This window comes from Phodopus roborovskii, unplaced genomic scaffold, assembly GCF_943737965.1.
Source record: "Phodopus roborovskii unplaced genomic scaffold, PHOROB, whole genome shotgun sequence".
Lineage (NCBI taxonomy): Eukaryota > Metazoa > Chordata > Mammalia > Rodentia > Cricetidae > Phodopus > Phodopus roborovskii.
In genome coordinates this window covers 23,537,175-23,554,701 of record NW_026125281.1, presented here as the reverse complement: position 1 = coordinate 23,554,701, position 17,527 = coordinate 23,537,175, and the positions used below count along the sequence as shown (strand labels likewise).

Here is a 17,527-nt window from a genome sequence, read left to right as displayed (position 1 = left end):
GTATAAGTTCCAGGACAGTCAGAGCAACACAGAGAAAACCTGTCCAAAAAAAAAAAAAAAAAAAAAAAAAAAAAAAAAAAAAATCCATAAAACCAAAAGCTAAGATCCTAAATATCATAATCCCAAATGTTGAAATCATGAAAATCCAAAACCCCTAAGTCTAAAATAACAAAAGATTAAAATACTAAAATTACACTTCTGGGGGAAATTTTAAATTTATTTGAAAAGACTTTAACTTACATTTAAAAAGGAGATTTATTTGAGAAATATAAAAATGCAATAGGATATTTCATAGGCCACTTGACACATGAAACAATAATAAGACACCGTGTATATTTATATGTATAGATGTATATATAGAGAGGACAATAGCTCACAGATACACTAATGAGAATTGCATCAGTACACTGTTTGTGAGCAGATGAACCATATCATATATTGTTCAAAATGCAAAATTGCAAAATCTAAGAGCTTAGAAGAGCTGGAGTCCAGGGTCTTCGTCAGGTGCACATCTGTTCAAGGCCAGCCTGGATAATCAAAAAGCAGGGAGGAGGCTGGAGAGATGACTCCGTGGGTAGGAGCTCTAGCTGGGAGGACACAAGTTTGATTCCCAGGATCCACATGGCAGCTCACAACTGTGTGTCACTCCAGTCTTGGGGATCCAACACCCTCAGGCACCAGATCCCTCGTGGTGCACAGATATACGCACAAGCAAACACCCAAACACATAAAATAAATCTAAAAAAAACCCATGAGACATGGTGGCACATGCCTTTCATGCCAGCACTTAAGAGGCTGTATGAGTTCAAGGCCAGCCTGTTCTACATAGAGAGGGAGCTCCAGGTCAGCCAAGGTTACATAGTGAGACCCTCCCCTTCATTCAAAAAAAAAGCAAAATGTGTATGTACATATCTCTTGATTAAAAATTTTGTGCACTCAGCTTTATAAGTGCAGTCATTTTAAATACCATGATGAGCAATTGCATGTTTTATAGATAAAATTTAAAACATATTAGAAAGGATGGATGTCGCTCAGTATTAAGTAGAGCACTTGCCTAACACATGAGAGGTCCTGGGTTCAATGCCAGCACTACAAGAAAACACATACACACACAGCAGGTCAACACTGTTAATATGCAGTTACCCAAAGAGCTAAGGGCTTGAGAAATTTTATCTTTCCCAAATGGAGATATACAAAAAAAAAAAAAATGGATTTTAACTTTTTTGTTGTTGCGCACTTTATGTTTCCAGGCAGGATTTCTCTGTGTAGCCCTGGCTGTCCTGGAACTCACCCTGAAGACTAACTGGATTGGCCTGAAACTCAGAGATCTGTCTGCCACTACCTCTGGAGTGCTAGGAACTAAAAATGTGTGCCACCACACCCCGGTGAGATTTTTACCACACCAAATCAACTCTAACAAAGTTTTTCGACAGTGCTGATATATATATATATATATATTAGTGGTGGTGGTGTACATCTTTAATCCCAGCACTTGGGAGGCAGAGGCAGGCAGATCTTTATGGGTTTAAGGCCAGCCTGGTCTATAGAGCAAGTTCTGGGACAGCCAAGAATGTTATACAGAGAAACCCTGTCTCAAAAATAACCTAAAACAAACAAAGACCCTGTTTACCAGTCCCCACCCAAAAAAAATCACACACACACACACACACACACACACACAAATCTAATATCTGAAAAGACATGAAGAGGAAATACTTAACACAGCTGTAAAAAGTAAAGAAACTAAAACAGGAAAGAAAGCTTCAAAGGAAGTTTAACACAATAAAAAGTGTGTTGCAGGAATGGGCTGTGGGCAGCCGGCTGCATGTGAGTCTGTAGCAGCAGGCAGCTGTGGGTACATTTCAAAGTCCTTCATCCTTATCAATGCCTGCTCCTCCTCTTCCTCCTCCTTCTGCTCCGCTCTCAGGAAAAAAAAAAAAAAAAAAAAAAAAAGATCACAGTCATTTTGTAGATGGTACTGATCAGTTTTGTTTTCACAGTGATTCACTTTTATTTAATGTGTGTGAGTGTTTGCCTGCCTGTATGTATGTGCACGGATGCGTCTCAGAGGACATGATGTTATCAGATTCCCCAGGAACTGGAGTACAGATGACTGTGAACTGCCATGTGGGTGCTGGGAATCGAACCTGGGGCCAGTGTTCTTCACTGCTGAGCCATCCCTGCAGCCCCATGCTGCCTGCTTTAACTTTTCCTATGCTTTCATATTCACTGGCACAAGAATTCCCTCCCATTTTCCCATCTCCCATGTCACGAGTCTGCGTTGTTTCAGACATACAGAAGCCCATTCTGCGTGTGTTCAGGTTCGGACCACACATTTGCAGAGAGGCGCCCGGTGACCTACAGCAGCAGGGATTCGTGCTTTCTTGGCCTGTTGTTCACATCATGATTTTGGAACCAGTCACTGACTTGTCTGGCTTCTGCACACAAATGCGGCCTAAGTTCATTAAAAAACTTGAAGGAAGGTCAGTTCAGAAAGTAGACATGTTTTAAACTGAACTTTCGTTCCTGTCACAGCCTGTGACTAGTCCCTTCCCCCAAGCTGCACTGAAGACCTGTACTGGCTGCATTTGTGTGTCAGCTTGACACTGGATGGAGCCAGTGGAGGAAATGTCCCCTTAAGATCCAGCTGTCAGGCATTTTCTTAGTTAATGATTAATGAGGGAGGGCACAGTCCATGGTGGGCGGGCCACCCCTGGGGTGCTGGACCTGGGTTCTGTAAGAAAGCAGGAAGAGCAAGCCATGAGGAGCAAGCCAGTGAGCAGCATCCTCCATGGCTTCTGCATCATCTCCTGCCTCTGGGATCCTGCCTGTTTGAGTTCTTGTTCTGACTTCCTTCAGTGATGAACAGCAATGCTTAAGTGGAAGCCAAAGAATCCCTTTCCTCCACAACTTGCTGTTTGGTCACGGTGTTTTGTCTCAGCAATAGAAACCCTAACTACAACTGTGCAATATTTTTCAGCAGTTTTCCCCATGGGAATTGCAGTCTGGGTCTTCACTGCGGTTTTAGGGTTTCGGCATTCTCAGGAACTGTGACTTCCTGGAGTTTAGGCTTCTGGGAGAATTTGGGAGGATTTCAATCACCAGGATTGTGGCATGTGGGGTTGTGTCATTGGGGAGTTAGCATCATTACTCGATGATCCCTTACTCCAAATAATCCATTTTTAGACTTTTTTTCCTTCTGATCAAATGATCACATAGCTTCTCTGTCCTGATGGCCATGACTGCAGTGTCTGAGTTTGGATTGGACCAGATCAAAAGCCACCTTTAGCCACAGCTGGAGGTCTTGCCTGTGATCTCAGCTCTGGAGAGACTGAGGCAGGAGAATCAAGCATCTGAATCTACATAACTAGGACCTATCATGAGGTTTTTGTTAGACATTTTTATTTGTTTGTTTGTTTTATTTACTTTGCATGCGTGTGTGGGGTGTGCACTTGCCCATGCACACCCACATGTGGAGGTCAGAGGACAACTTTAGGGTGATTTTCCTCTACCACGTGGGACTTGTCCATGACCTCAGGACAATAGGTTTAGTGTCAAGTACCTTTACCTACCGAGCCATCTCCCTTCCCCCAGTCTCAAAAATGGTTTAAGCTGTCTCTCTCTCTCTCTCTGGGCCTTGCAGCTACACAAGCTTTTTCCTTTACTTGAGCTATTTTAGTTGCAATTTTCTACCGCTGGCAAATTAAAGATGAGCATTCATATGAGTTATGAAATAGAAACAAGAAAGGGAACAAAACACGCTTACCCAGAGCGTCACCCTGTCAGGAGGTGAGGTGAAACTAGGCATAGTCATCACAGCAAGCAGCTGCGTTTTACAATCAACCCCAATTATTTGGCTTCAATCTTGCTAGCAAAATGTTACAGACAGACAAAATCGGAGTTAACTGTGACAGCATGAAGAACCATCCAGAAATCCAGTATTCAAAATGAATGAAATCTAGGAGTGGCGGTGTGTGCCTTCAATCTCAGCCCTTGTGAGGCAGAGGCAGGAGGACCTGTGTGAGTTCTAGGACAGCCTGGTCTACACAGCAAGTTCTAGACTAGTCAGGGCTACATAGTGAGACCCTGTCTCAAAATAAAATAAAAAGTCAATTCAAATGCCTTGTTCAATTGTGAGTGCCTGGTCATAGAGATGTTGGGAACAGGGAGTGACGGTCACTGCCCAGAATACTATGGTAGAAATTATTGCATTGGGTGTGAATTTCAACTAACTGACCCCATAAAGTCCCTCCAAGTGTAAGATTCTAGTAAGTAAGCTGACTGAAAGACAGCACAGGCAGCGCTGCGCACTGTGTCAATAACTCGGGAACTCTGGGTAAGGGCAGATGCCATTAGACACAAAGAACATGGACCAAGTGAGCAGATCGTGAAACCTAAATACAGACTTCTTTCCCCACTGAGACCACAATGTATTGCATGAAAAGCGGTGAAACAATCACTGGAAATAAAATTATCCTGAAAAGATCTAAGGCCGCTCGTTTACCTGACTCAGAATTGCATGGTTTAAACAAGCCAGCAAATGACACTTGCCCTAAGACTGGCTTAATCCAGGGTGGATCATGAAGCTGGGCAGCTGCCAACACTGATTCTAATCCTGTTTTTATAGTAACCTCGAGGAGTAGAGGGGAGAAGAGAGCAAAAGAACTTGACTTTGCTGAGCGACAAGGATAAACAAAGCCATTGTCACAGCACACCTGCCTTGGACAGTGTGTGAAAGTACAGCAGGAAAAGCCCGGGAAGTAGAAAACAAAGCTTTGGTTGATGGACACAATAGGCGTTTCAAGTCAGAAGCATCTCTGGAAAAGTTCCTGAGCATGAATTAGGCGAGAAGGTCAGTAGATGTCCCAAGTCAGAAGCTTCTCGTGGAAACGTTCCTGAGTTAAGCAAGAATGTATCCTTTAGCCGATGTTTGCCAGCATCTTCTGAGTTGATTTCACTTCTGAAGATGCTGACTCCCAGCTAGCTGGGTCTAGTTCTCCCAAAGCCATTATGCATGCAGTGGGTTTGATGCCCTGACACCGGTGTAGTCAGAGGCCACGGAAAGCAGGAACCTCCAGACCAAACATTCAGCTAATCAGATGTAGTCAGAGGCCACAGAAAGCAGGAACCTCCAAACCAAACATTTCAGCCAATCAGATCATTTTATCTTCAATACCAACATTGTTTTTCTTTTGAGAAGGAAGAAAATTCTAGCTACAATTGCCATGTTAAGGATGTCCTGAGGAGGAAATCAATTTGAAACCTATCTCTTGCAGATATCCCCATTTCAGGATCACTTTGTGACTGCCCAATTATCTCTTGCAGATTGGGAGGAAGCAGACAGGAATTGGTTGGGGGGAGGGGGTTGCAGGTGGATTGGATTGACTGATAAGGGTCGGAGACAGATTGGATTGGGCCTTTAACGTTACTTCCTTCCATAATTTTAAATTTGTTTTCAATTTCCAGATCACTCAGACTTGGTCATGTTTTACTCCAAGCCTTTGTCTGCATCTGTAGCCAGGCAGGGGAGCCTGGACTTTTTCCGCAGATGTTCTGTGACGCCTGGGGCAATGAAACGGGTCAGCAGAGGTGTTATTCAAAGGTTGCTTTATCTAGTGGAGGGTTAATTATTTTACAGGCAGTTACAGACGCCCTACAATAGGAAATACTCCAGAGAGGAGACTGTGGAGGAGCACAGCTAGGAGTAAGGTGACCTGAGGCTCAAACCCTGTGTGGAGCGAGAAGAGATTGGGGGAGAGAACACAGTCCGTGCAAGCAGTCTGTGTGTGTGTGTTGCAGGTGGGGGCTGGGGGTTAGGTTACGTCAATCAAGCATTTGATACTCTACCTTTGACCCCGTATATGAGCCATTAGCAGTCTGAGCCCCACCGTGTAAGTCAGGACAAACCGGGATTGTGGAGTCTGGCACAGATGACAGTGACCATTTCTGTCAGCCACCAAAATGTTGAATCTACTCTTAAAAAGCAACTGCTAGTTTTAAATATTTCACATTGGATTTGATTTCTGTATATTGTATACAAATGTTATATATTGATACAAATTTGAGATTAATCTTGCTAAAACATCCTATACATGTTTCTAATATTCAAGGTATTGTATCTATACAGCTCATTAAAGAATGTAATACACATTTCTAATCCTTGAAAGCTATTATTATCAACCATAGAAGACAATTAGAAAATGTAATTTAGTAATTAGTCAACTATAACAATCAAACTTGTAGTCATATTGGGTATGTTTACAAGGTCAAACTGATGTATTAGAAAGACAGGTCATCTTCAAACACTTCAGAGATCTACAGAATATGGCATTTAACATGTTTTAATAACATAGGTTCTTTTTTTTTATGGCATTTAAGACATGTCTGCTCCTGGCAACACCAATCTATGTCAGAGAAGATGATGGGCCTAGGAGAAACTCCACATGGACTTTACTTTCTTTGTTTTTAGCTTCTGTTCTAGAAAAAAAAAATGTAGCTTCTCCATCAAGATAGAAAAACAAGTAGCCATTTTTTCAACGGATCTTAATTTTCTGGAGTCCATCAGCACATTTGACAGATTTCTTCACTTACAGCACTCATGTGTCAGCTGGGAAAATGGCTCAATAGGTAAGAGCCTGTGACATTTCGGAGGCTCTGGTGCCCTCTTCTGGCCTGGGGGGCACCTGCACACAGGTGCTGTAAACACAGACAAGGAGGCACACACATATAAAAAGAGCATGGCATAATGTATCGTTCGTTTCAAGTTTTAAATAATATATGGAATACATTTGATTAAATTCTTAGAGACAGGATGTATTAATGGCCATTGTTGCTAGGGCTGTGGTTCTGTAGTGGAGGTTTCACCTGGCTATCGAAGGCCCTGGGTTCAACCTCCAACACAGAAAGGAGGGAAGGTTGCTAGGGACTAAGAGGAGCTGTGAGGAAGTTGTGTGTGTCGGTGAGGGTGGGAGGTGGGTTAGCATGACCTGTGGTTTTGAAAACGAGGTCTCACTGTTGTTAGTATTCAGGCATCTGTGCTGGCCTGTCCTTGGGGTCCTGACGGATGCGCTCTCAGCTGCAGCCACTAAGAGCGGCGTCTGTGCACGTTCACCGTGTTCCCTTTTGAAAGCGCCTGCCCTCGTCCCATCCTTCTCTTTCTCTCCCTCTCTCTGCCTGTTCTTTGTCTCCCTATCCCCCCCTTCCTTTCTCCTCTCTCCTGCTGCTTCTGTCTCCTGAGGCCCGTCTCCCCGTTTCCCTTTCTCCTTTTTATGATCCCTTTCCCTAATAAAAAACAAAGAAAACAAATCAAAACCCTCTGCTTGAACCCTGTCGAACGGTGTCTTTCTCTCGAGCATCATTTTTCTTATAGTACAACAGCTGTTAGCTCAGGCTGGTCTAGAACGTGTCATGTTGCCCAGGCTCGCTTCTAGCTGTTGGTTCCCCTACTTCTGCTTCCTGGGTGCTGGGATTGCAGGCGTGCAAGTGTGTAAGTTATGTTTTAGTGCACCCAAGTTCTAGTCTGTGAAATGGAAAGCCTTCGGTAGTAACACCTGTGGGATGCCGTGCGTGCGCATGCGTGTGTGCGTGCGTGCGTGCGTGCGTGCGTGTGTGTGTGTGTGTGTGTGTGTGTGTGTGTGTGTGTGAATGTCTGTATTGTCCCTCCCCGGACACTTAAAGAGGTTAATACAGTCCGTTTTCAGTTGCATATATGCACTCATATGTTTCAGAAATTGTACATTCAGCTTTAACATACTTGAAAACATACAACAAAATGCCAGGAGTTGTCGTTTCAGGGTAGTGGGAATATGGGGTTAATTTTCTCTGTAATTCTCTCCCAGCCCCAAAGTTTTCTACAATAGACTTTATTTGGACAGGAATTTACTGGGTAGGCCAAACTAGCCCCGAACTCTTGGCAGTGTCCCTAGTTCAGACTGTCAAATGCTGGGTTACAGGCCTGTGTCACCATGTCTGCTTTAACAATAGACATGTTTTAATTAAAAAAAATTAAGTTTAAGCACTTCCCTTCAAATCCCCATTTCCTTAAGATTTCTCTCATCACTCGCCTACTCTCTACTTCCCAGGCAGAGCTAATCTCCAGGGCATTTGTTTCCACGAGACAAATATCTGTCTAATTTCCCAGTACACCTCAGAGTGAGGAGGCCACGGATGCCAAAGTCTCCAGTCACGATCCCTCCTGTAAAGGGACACCCACAGCAGTGACTGCACTCACTGCCCAGTCCACCAGCTTCTCCATACTTCGTCTCATGGTCCCTTTGATGGGTAAGCACGGTGGTGACAGAGTGGACGTGCTGTTATTTCTTGCTCCATGATTTCCATCAGTTCGTTGTCCCAATGTCCAGTGCTCTTGACATCCTCTGAGTTTTAAAATTATGTTAAGAAAATTTAGAAGACACCATAGTGGATGCCTGAATCACAATACTTGGGAGTTAACTGCAGGAGAATCGGGAGTACAAGAATAGCCCAGGCTACCTGGTCAGGGCAACCTGGGCTATCTTAGACTCTGTATCAAAAGAAAAAAAGGGGAGGGGGAGGGAGAAAGAAGGAAGGAGAAGAGGGGAGCAGGAGTGTGGGAAGGAAGCAGGCACGGACGGTCACATTTAGTAGGGCAGGAGGAAAGATTTCAGGTCAGGCCATCTGACAGCTCTCACCTGAAGCCCTGTGCAAACAACTTAGCAGTAGGACATATGGTATCTCCTTCACCTTCTCACGTAGCAACTCCACACAACAGGGCCTCGACCCAAGCCAGAGCCTCCCTCCAACACCCGCTTTCTCTCTCCTCATCCAACCCTTGGCTTTAGAAAACACAGGCTTGGTAGAGGTAGGTCCAGAGAACCCAGGCTAGCAACGGAGCAGTCACCGTTAGGAGCAGCGGGCAAGGCGCTTCTCCAGCTGTCAAATCCTAAGCTCTGTGGGTAGCTCGAAAGTTAGACATTAGAAGTTCAGTGTTTTTGTTTGTTTGTTTTATCTTTTGTAATATCTTGTTATCTGTTCCTTGTTTCATTTCATTTCCAGTCAATGAGTATGGCACATACAAGTTTCCGTTTGTTTTTATTTTTGAGGCTGGCCGAAGCTGACCTCACATTCTCGGTAACTGAGAATGACCTCAAAGTTCAGACCTACCTGTCTCCACCTCCTAAGTTTTAGGATTACAGGCCTGCTGGGCGCGGATCGAACCCAGGTTTTCAGGCATGCTAGGCAAGCACTCTGTTAACTGAATTATGTCCTCTAGCCTTTGGTTTGAAAACGTGGCTGAGTACATTGTATATTTCAAGAAGGGACATTCTACGTTTACACCATACCTTTTCTTTTCCTTCTGCCAGTGTCGCTGATTGAACCCAGACTTCATGCACGCTGGGAAAGTGCCCCATGCTCCCTACAAAAAGGAACAACACATCCAGCCAGAATGAAAGAAAAAAAATGGACAAATTATCATCCTTGGACCTGGGTTCTCTGGAGTTCAGATTTATTAGGATCTCACTGTCATCTCCCCTCAGAGCCCCGTTTTGTGATCACCATAGAAAGAATTCAGAGCAGACACAGACAACATGACACAGAAGACAGGTTTATCAGAGAGCAAAGTGGAACACTCAAGGAGCGAGTGTGTGCAGACACCCAAGGGGGCCAGTCCAGTGCACTCATCTCTGTCCAGGTAAGCTTCGTCCTATTTCTGAAGTCTCTAGAAAGGGCAGCTTTCCCTGAGGGGAGTTTTCCTGTCTGGGGATTGATTGACAGATCCATTTGGATTGACTCTTCCAAGTGGACACACACACACACACACACACACACACACAGACACACACATACATACACATACATACACACATATACACACAAATACACACACACTCATACAGACACACTCTCTCTCTCATACACACACATTCACACACACACACACTCACACACATACATATACACACACTCACACACATACATATATATACACTCTCATACACATATACAGACACACACACACATACACACACTCTCATACACATAGACACACACATACATACACACACAACACATACACATATACACACACATACACATACACTCTCTCACACACACACACACACACACACACACACACGGGGGTGGGGGCTTGCCTCCAGTTAGATGGAAATCTTACTAAGTTTAGATAGTTATCTATTAATGACCTTCCAGGAAGTTTAGAATGCCATGTCTCCACCCAGACCCATTCTTTTGACTAACAGTTAAGTCCTAAAGTTTCAGGCTTTGGTTTTACAAGCCTCTGATTAAGAGGGAAGGGTCCATCTCCAGTGCCCTCCACATCTGCTAATGTATAACGGGGCCTACCACAGAGTTTGTGCTCCTCGATTCTCCTCCACCTCAGGTTAGCAATCACAACGTTAAATGTGTTGAGTGTCAAGGCCTGCGACCTTTATACAAATGACTTTCAAAGGTGTCATGGGGGGGGGGACTGGGAGACAGCTGTGAGGCAAGAGGCCTGAGTTTGGATCCCCAGCATCCACACAAAAAGCTGTTTACCCAGGCTTTCAGGTCAGCTAGTCCAGCCAAACCAGTGGCTCTGGGTTCAAAATAATACTTGGAGCAATTGAGGAAGACACCCAGTACCAACCTCTGAACCCCATACATAGCCATGTTCCTTGACAGCCACACACGGTTTTGAGCTTCCTCTCCTCTCTCAAACAAGGTCACACTATAAAGCCCCAGAGTGCCTGGGCCTCACAAAGGTCTGCCTGTGGTGCCTCCTGAGGGATGGAATTACAGACATGCACCACGGCCTGCCTCTGCAGCATGTATATTCTTGATAAGCTGGTTTCAAACCTTCCTGAGTGCGTTCTAGAAAAACAACTCAAACACTTTGTTCAAGGAATTTATGCCCATGTATGTTTGGGTTTTAATTGATTTCACTGTTATTTTGCCTTAGGGTTCTTGTTTAGTTTTGTTGTTGAGACAGGCTGAGGCAAAAGAATTAGAAGTTCAAGACTGACCTTAGCTACATAAAGAGTTTGAGGCCAGTCAGGGCTATATAAGACTTGTCTACAAATAAAAACATAAAGACTCATTACGTAATTGGTCAATCAAGTAATTAAAATGAAGTCTCTTATTTGCCAGCTCTTCCTCAGGTTAAATATCTCTGAATGTCTGGTTACAAAATCTATCTTCTATACTGTAAGGTACCTGCATTAATTAGTCCAATTTTGTTACTAGAACAAAATACCCGAAATGAGAGTTTGTTGTTGTGTTCATTAAGCTCAGTTTAGGAGACAAAGGAGGGGTCGCACCAGGAGTGGAAAGTGATTTAGGGTTTGGGCTCACTCACCATTCACTCTCACAGAAAGCTCAGAAGGCCCGTGAGGATGGCCTTACCCTCTCAGTAGCAGCCCCACAATGACCCATGGATTTCTGACTAGCCCCCACTGCCTTTCTAGTATCACTGTGTCATCCAGGCTGGTCCTGAACTGGTGGTAATCCTCCTGTCTCAGCTTTCTGAATACCTGAGCCTGGTCTAGACTCTACATCTTTAAGATTCCAAGCTGTCACCCAACACCATCTCCCAACAAGCTTCCAACACACAAAGGTTTGGGGGACAACTTAAAACCCAAACCACAGGAGTAGTGGGCATTGTTTTGGTGCCGATGGAACCTGTGCGTCCGGGTACAGCACAGAGGTCTGCAAATGTCTAGTGACTTCACTGCTTGTGATGCTGTGCTTTGCTGTGCTTGGACTGGGAGCCAGAACTGGCACCAAGCGGGAGATCGGAACGAAAGGGGCACATTGGAAAGAGGTTCCCATATGCTTAGCTATGTCCCGGGCTGGTTGTGTCCAGGTGTCAGATTCAAACCAAAGAGGAAAGGGCATGGAGGGCAATGCTCGGACATTTTTGGGTCCTAACGTGTTGTTAGTTATGAGAAAAGTACTTAAACACGAATAAATACTTGCTAATGTTAAGTTTTTGCACTCGCTTTCTCTTTTCATATTTCTTTACTGTGGAGCGTGTCATTGGTTCTTTCTTCTTCGCTCTTGTCATGAGAAGAACGGGGCTTCGGAACAAGCAGCCTACTCTGCCTGTCCAGCCCAGGCTCTTGGAAGCGTCACTGGGGCACTCGTGAAACTGGGGGCTCTTTTGTTCTCAGAACAAAGATGAATGGGAGGGATCCTCCTCTCGAGACAGTGATGAGTGACAATGCTCACTTTTCTACTGCATGAACAGTGCTGCCAGCAGACGCGCAGCTGTCCCGTTCACTGGAGACTTCCTCATTGTCCCGCAGTCCCTGGCATTCCTGGGCGGACGGGGTCCCACTCCACTTTCTCTGCGGTAGCTGCTTTCTCTTCACCCCCAAACCAAACCCAATGGTTCTTCCCAGTCCTCATGGTTCGGGGTTCTCTTGGGCATGTCTTGGTGTCCTGGGCTCACGATAGCACCCTGTTCACGACTCTCTCAAAACTCCATTCTCTTGTGTAGTTCTCTGTCTTCTCAAGTTAATCAATCACGATCCCACCTCTCTGCACGGTCCCCTTTGCCCATGATCTTCTTGTCAGCTTATCTAGGTGCTCATCCTACACAGGGAACTAACCACCTGACCATGCATTGTTCCCTTCCTGAGCGCTCGCTGTGTACTGATCTGTAGCAGTGACAGGTAACAGGCTAGTGTCATGGAAGACACAGAGACTACACAGTTAGCAACCATAACAAGTGAGTTATGAGACACACACCATTTCAACAGTATAGCATGGGTAAGATTTTGTGTATATAATCCCTGCTCTCCATTCTACTGTTGAGATAACAATCCACTGAAGACTATGGGTACAACTTCATATTTATTTGTGATGACTTATTTAAAGGCTGGGCTTTCGTATAGTTGGGGGACTTACAAAGTATGTTGAATTAAACACCAATGCATGTGCACACAAGAGTTCTGGTGTCCTTGAAGGCCGGAGGGTGTCAGATCCCCTGGAGCTGGCATTAGAGCCAGTTGTGAGCTGCCTGACATTGGGTGTTGGGAACCAAACACAGGTCCTTTGCAAGTACACTATGTGCTCCTAACTTCTGCACCGCCTCCCGAGCCCGCTCCAAGCAGCTTTCAGTGTTAGTGCTGGTTCATAATTGATTGAAAGCCTGCCTGATCTCAGTCTGGAGCAGTTGCTTAGCAGTCTGCACCTTTGCCATTCATGTCTTCAGGCCGAGCTTCCCCAGGGACTGTACTCACTCCAGCGTACAATCTCTCCTCCTACCTGCTGTTAATCAGGAGGTGTTCCAGGTACTGAGGGAGCCAAGATGAGGCAGACAATAGCCTTGCCCTGGCCAACTTCTGTTTGGATTTTATTTGAAAAAAAAAAGTGTTATTTTATGCCATTGCTAACTCACAATAGAAGCAGATGCAATTCAGAGCTAAAACAAAGACTAGATTCACCTGCCAAGTATGGGGGGAGGGCAATAAGAACCCTGAAAAGGCAGGAAAAAGGACCTGCCACAGGACTCATGTAAATACTTTCAATCTTTGCAACCAGTAAGCATTTTATAATTTGAATTTTAGCTGCTTTAATCCTAGAACTGTGAAGGCAGAGGCAAGTTCTGGGCCAGCTTGGTCTACATTAGAGAGTTCCAGGTCAGCTGGAGCAACAAAGTGAGACCCTGTCTCAAAAGAACAACAAAACTAAATAAACAAATAATTAATAATTACCAAAAAAGTCATTTCAGCTTTTAAGATCAAGTGAGAATTACACAGATGCATTTAATATACATCATATATATTCAATGCTTACCACTTGGAAGCCCAGTGAACACTACTTTTTTTAAAACTGCACACACCTGGCTGAATATGGTGATACACATCTTTAGTCCCAGCAGTTAGGAGGCAGGGGTAGGCACATCTCTAGAAGGTCAAGGCCAACTGGTCTACCTAGCAAGTTCAGGCCAGCCAAGTCTAAAAAGTAAGACTTTGTCTCAAAAAAGCAAAAAGCAAAGTGCATAACCCATTGATGGCTGTTCAACACAATACTGTTAGTATAATTTACACTAATACAGGTTTCTGCCAACACAATTTCTTTCATGATCATGGCGATGCTGAATGATTGAAGCTGTGGCTTCAGTTAGCTGGGCTTAATAAGAAAGTTAAACCTTGGGGCTGGAGAGATGGCTCAAAGGTTAAGAGCACTGACTGTTCTGCCAGAGGACCCTGGTTCAAGTCCCAGCAAACACATGGTGGCTCACAACCATAATGAGATCCAACACCTCTTCTGTCATGTAGGCATACATGAAGACAGAACATTAAATAACTTAATCTTAAACAAAAAAAATTAAGAGATTCATGAGAACTTACTTTTTTTTAGAAAGGCAAAGCTTTCAGACCAACCAGAACTGAAACTAATAAGGTTCCAACTGTGATGAGCAGCTGCTCTACCTTTTCTTTAATATAATTTGACTTTTTTGTGACTTTCACACCATGCACCCTAATTCCAATCACCTCCAATCCCCCCATATCCTCCCCTCACCCTGCAATGCCCCCAAAAAAGAAATAAAAAAAAAAAAGATTTATTTATTTATTGTGTATACAGTGTTCTGCCTGCATGTATTCCTGCATACCAGAGGAGGGCACCAGATCTCATTACAGATAGTTGTGAGCCACCATGTGGTTGCTGGGAATTGAACTCGGAACCTCTGGAAGAGCAGTCAGTGCTCTAAACCTCTGATCCATCTCTTCAGCCCCCAAAAGAAAATTTTTAAGTCAAAACAAAACAAAGCAAACAAAACCTGTTATGAGTAGATTTTTCTGACAGCAGGGTCCCATAGCAGCGCCAGCCACAAATAACGCACAGAGACCCTGTATTAGATATAATGCTGTTGGCCTCTTACTAGCATTTCTTATTGGCTAGCTCTGCCTTATTAACCCATTCCTATCATCTAAGTACTTCCACGTGGTCTCATCTTACCGTAGAGACCTACCCTGTAGGTCCTTCATCTTGGAACTCCTCTCTACTACTTCCTCTTTCCTCCTAGTCTTCTAGTCCCGCCTACCTTGCTTTCCTATTGGCCAACAGTGCTTTATTCATTAACCAATACGAGAAACATATTTACAGAATGACATCTCCCATCAAAAGCCCCTCTTCAGTCCTCTACCTTTCTCGCCTCTTCAACACCTCTTCATTCATCCTGGTGGCACTGGAGCAGTGTGTCACATAGCAAATGTGACAAATTGAATCAGCTTTAATATCGAATCTTCATTGCAGTGAGTCACTGGTCTGGTTCAAGATGGCTGGTTTCTGGCACACCACTCACCGAAACTCCTCTGGAACATCCCCGGCTGCCCTAAGTCATGGAGACTAGTCCCTGCAACCACGAGCTTCCATGGGTCCCAGAAGGGGTAGATGTTAGTGTGGGTCAATGCCGGGTAGCAGAGCTGGTCAGTCCGGGCCCACCTGGGGCCACCCACCTCAGGCTCCCCTACACCCATGCCATCGGGCTGGTTCTCCCTTGCCTGGGGATGGCTGGGGCACCACTCCATGAGGGTTGGGACCAGCTCCATTGCTGCAGTGTCCAGTGAAGGGTGGGCCCTGAAGTGACCATGGACCCAGACATGGCCCTCGGCAGCACCATGGGACCAGATGACATTCTGGCTCTGGATGGAAGCACAGGCCACTCATATCAGGATGGCTCTGGTGGTACTGCCCCAACACCAATGAGGCCACGGGCATCGACTCCGACCCCAGGCTTCCATGTGAACTTTGGTGGCAACACTAGCCTTTGGACTACATCACGGATCTGGCTACAGTAGGACCACAGACACAGGCATGGCCCTTGGCTGCACCTGGCCTGGATGTCACCATGACACTATCCAGTATGTGTCACTCAGACCTGTATGGCCCCAGATGCAGTATGGTTCCAGGTGGCTGATCAGACCCCAGACAAACACACAGCCTTCAGTTACAAGAGAAACCACAGACTCAGACCCTGGCTGCTGTAGGGCCATGGACTCAGACATGGCCCTCACCAGTAACCCAGGCATGTAGGGCACCAGAGCCCTAAGTAGCAGCACAGACCACTCAGACACCAAGGCCACAGGCTTCTGTGTGGTCTCTACTGGCAACACGGGCCATGGATGCTAACATAGACCCTGGCTGTGGAGGACCACAGGTCCAGACATGGCCCTCGGCAGCAGCCAGGGCCGGGACATCACCATGGCCCCAGGTGGCAAAAAGGCCTCCACCTACTCCTCACAGCCTTCACTTCTGTTCCATCTCCACAGCACGTGACTGCTCTGCCTCTATCTTTATCCAAATATTTGCTCATCATAATGGGACCCACCTGCCCAGTGCACAAGGCCCGCGCCAGCATCGCCAGGGCGGCAGCAGGCTGTGGATCTCTGCCTAATCTTTTTGTTGGTATGTTTGTTTTTTGGGACAGAGTTTGTCTGTAGCTTTGGAGCCTGTCCCGGAACTTGTTTTTTGTAGACCAGACTGGCCTCGAACTCACAGACCTGCCTCTGCTTCCTGAGTGCTGGGATTAAAGGTGTGCACTACCACTGCCCAGCTTGCTGCTTAATCTTAAACTCAGTTTTTTTCATCATTATGGGTAAATTTTTAGTTAGAAAGCCTAGCATTAGGGTTACATAGCCATCAACACAAGACTACTACTTATACTTTAAGTTCATTTTTCATGCCTTAAACCAACCTTCCTAATGCATTGCCTCTTTAAAACAGTGCCCCATGTTGTGATCCCCACCATAAAATTGTTTTTGTTGCTATTTCATGACTATATTTTTGCTACTGTTATGAACCAGTGTATAAATATTTTTGGAGACAGGTTTGTCAAAGGGGTCATGACCCACAGGTTGAGACTCACAGCCCTAAATGAATGCATTTTGCAGCTGCAGGGAACATTCCTAACCCTAACCCAGCCCTCAGCCCCTAGCCCCAGGGAAGCTCTGCTGCTGCTCTGTGAGCTACTTGAACTTGGGCAGTAATTCCTTTTCTCCTTAAGTAAAAAGTTGGCTCTGGGGGCTGGGGCGCTGGCTCAGATGCTAAGAGCTCTTACAGAGATCCCCATATCCACATCAGGTGACTCCCATACCCGGGGATCTGACACCCTCTGGCCTCTGTGGGTACTTGCACATAAATTGGCAAAGACAGGCAGGCAAGCAGGCAGGCAGGCAAGCAGGCAGGCAGGGGCACGCGCGCGCGCGCGCGCGCACGCACGCACACACACACACACACACACACACACACACACACACACCATCCCCTTCCCATGGCTCTGGTGCTTGGAAGACAGCTCAAAGGATAAAGCATCGGGGCTCGAGCTCAGTTTCCCAGCACCACATAAAAAGCTGGGGCAGCTGTGTGCCCTGTAACCCCAGGGCTTGGAGGCAGAGAAGGGAGGACCTCAAGAAATTGTCTGGTCACCCATTCCAGCAGAATCAGGTGGCTCTAGGTTGACACACCACAGGCATCACACACACACACACACACAATTATCATTTATGGTTTCTAAACAAAAACCCAAAACACACATTTTTAA

At 45.4% G+C, this 17,527-nt stretch overlaps 1 protein-coding gene across 1 annotated transcript in view; it reads right to left on the bottom strand.

Moving 5' to 3' along the window:
* The window catches only part of Ints8 (integrator complex subunit 8), a 439,588-nt gene that overhangs the window by 234,973 nt on the left and 187,088 nt on the right, over positions 1–17,527 (bottom strand). The window lies entirely within an intron of this gene.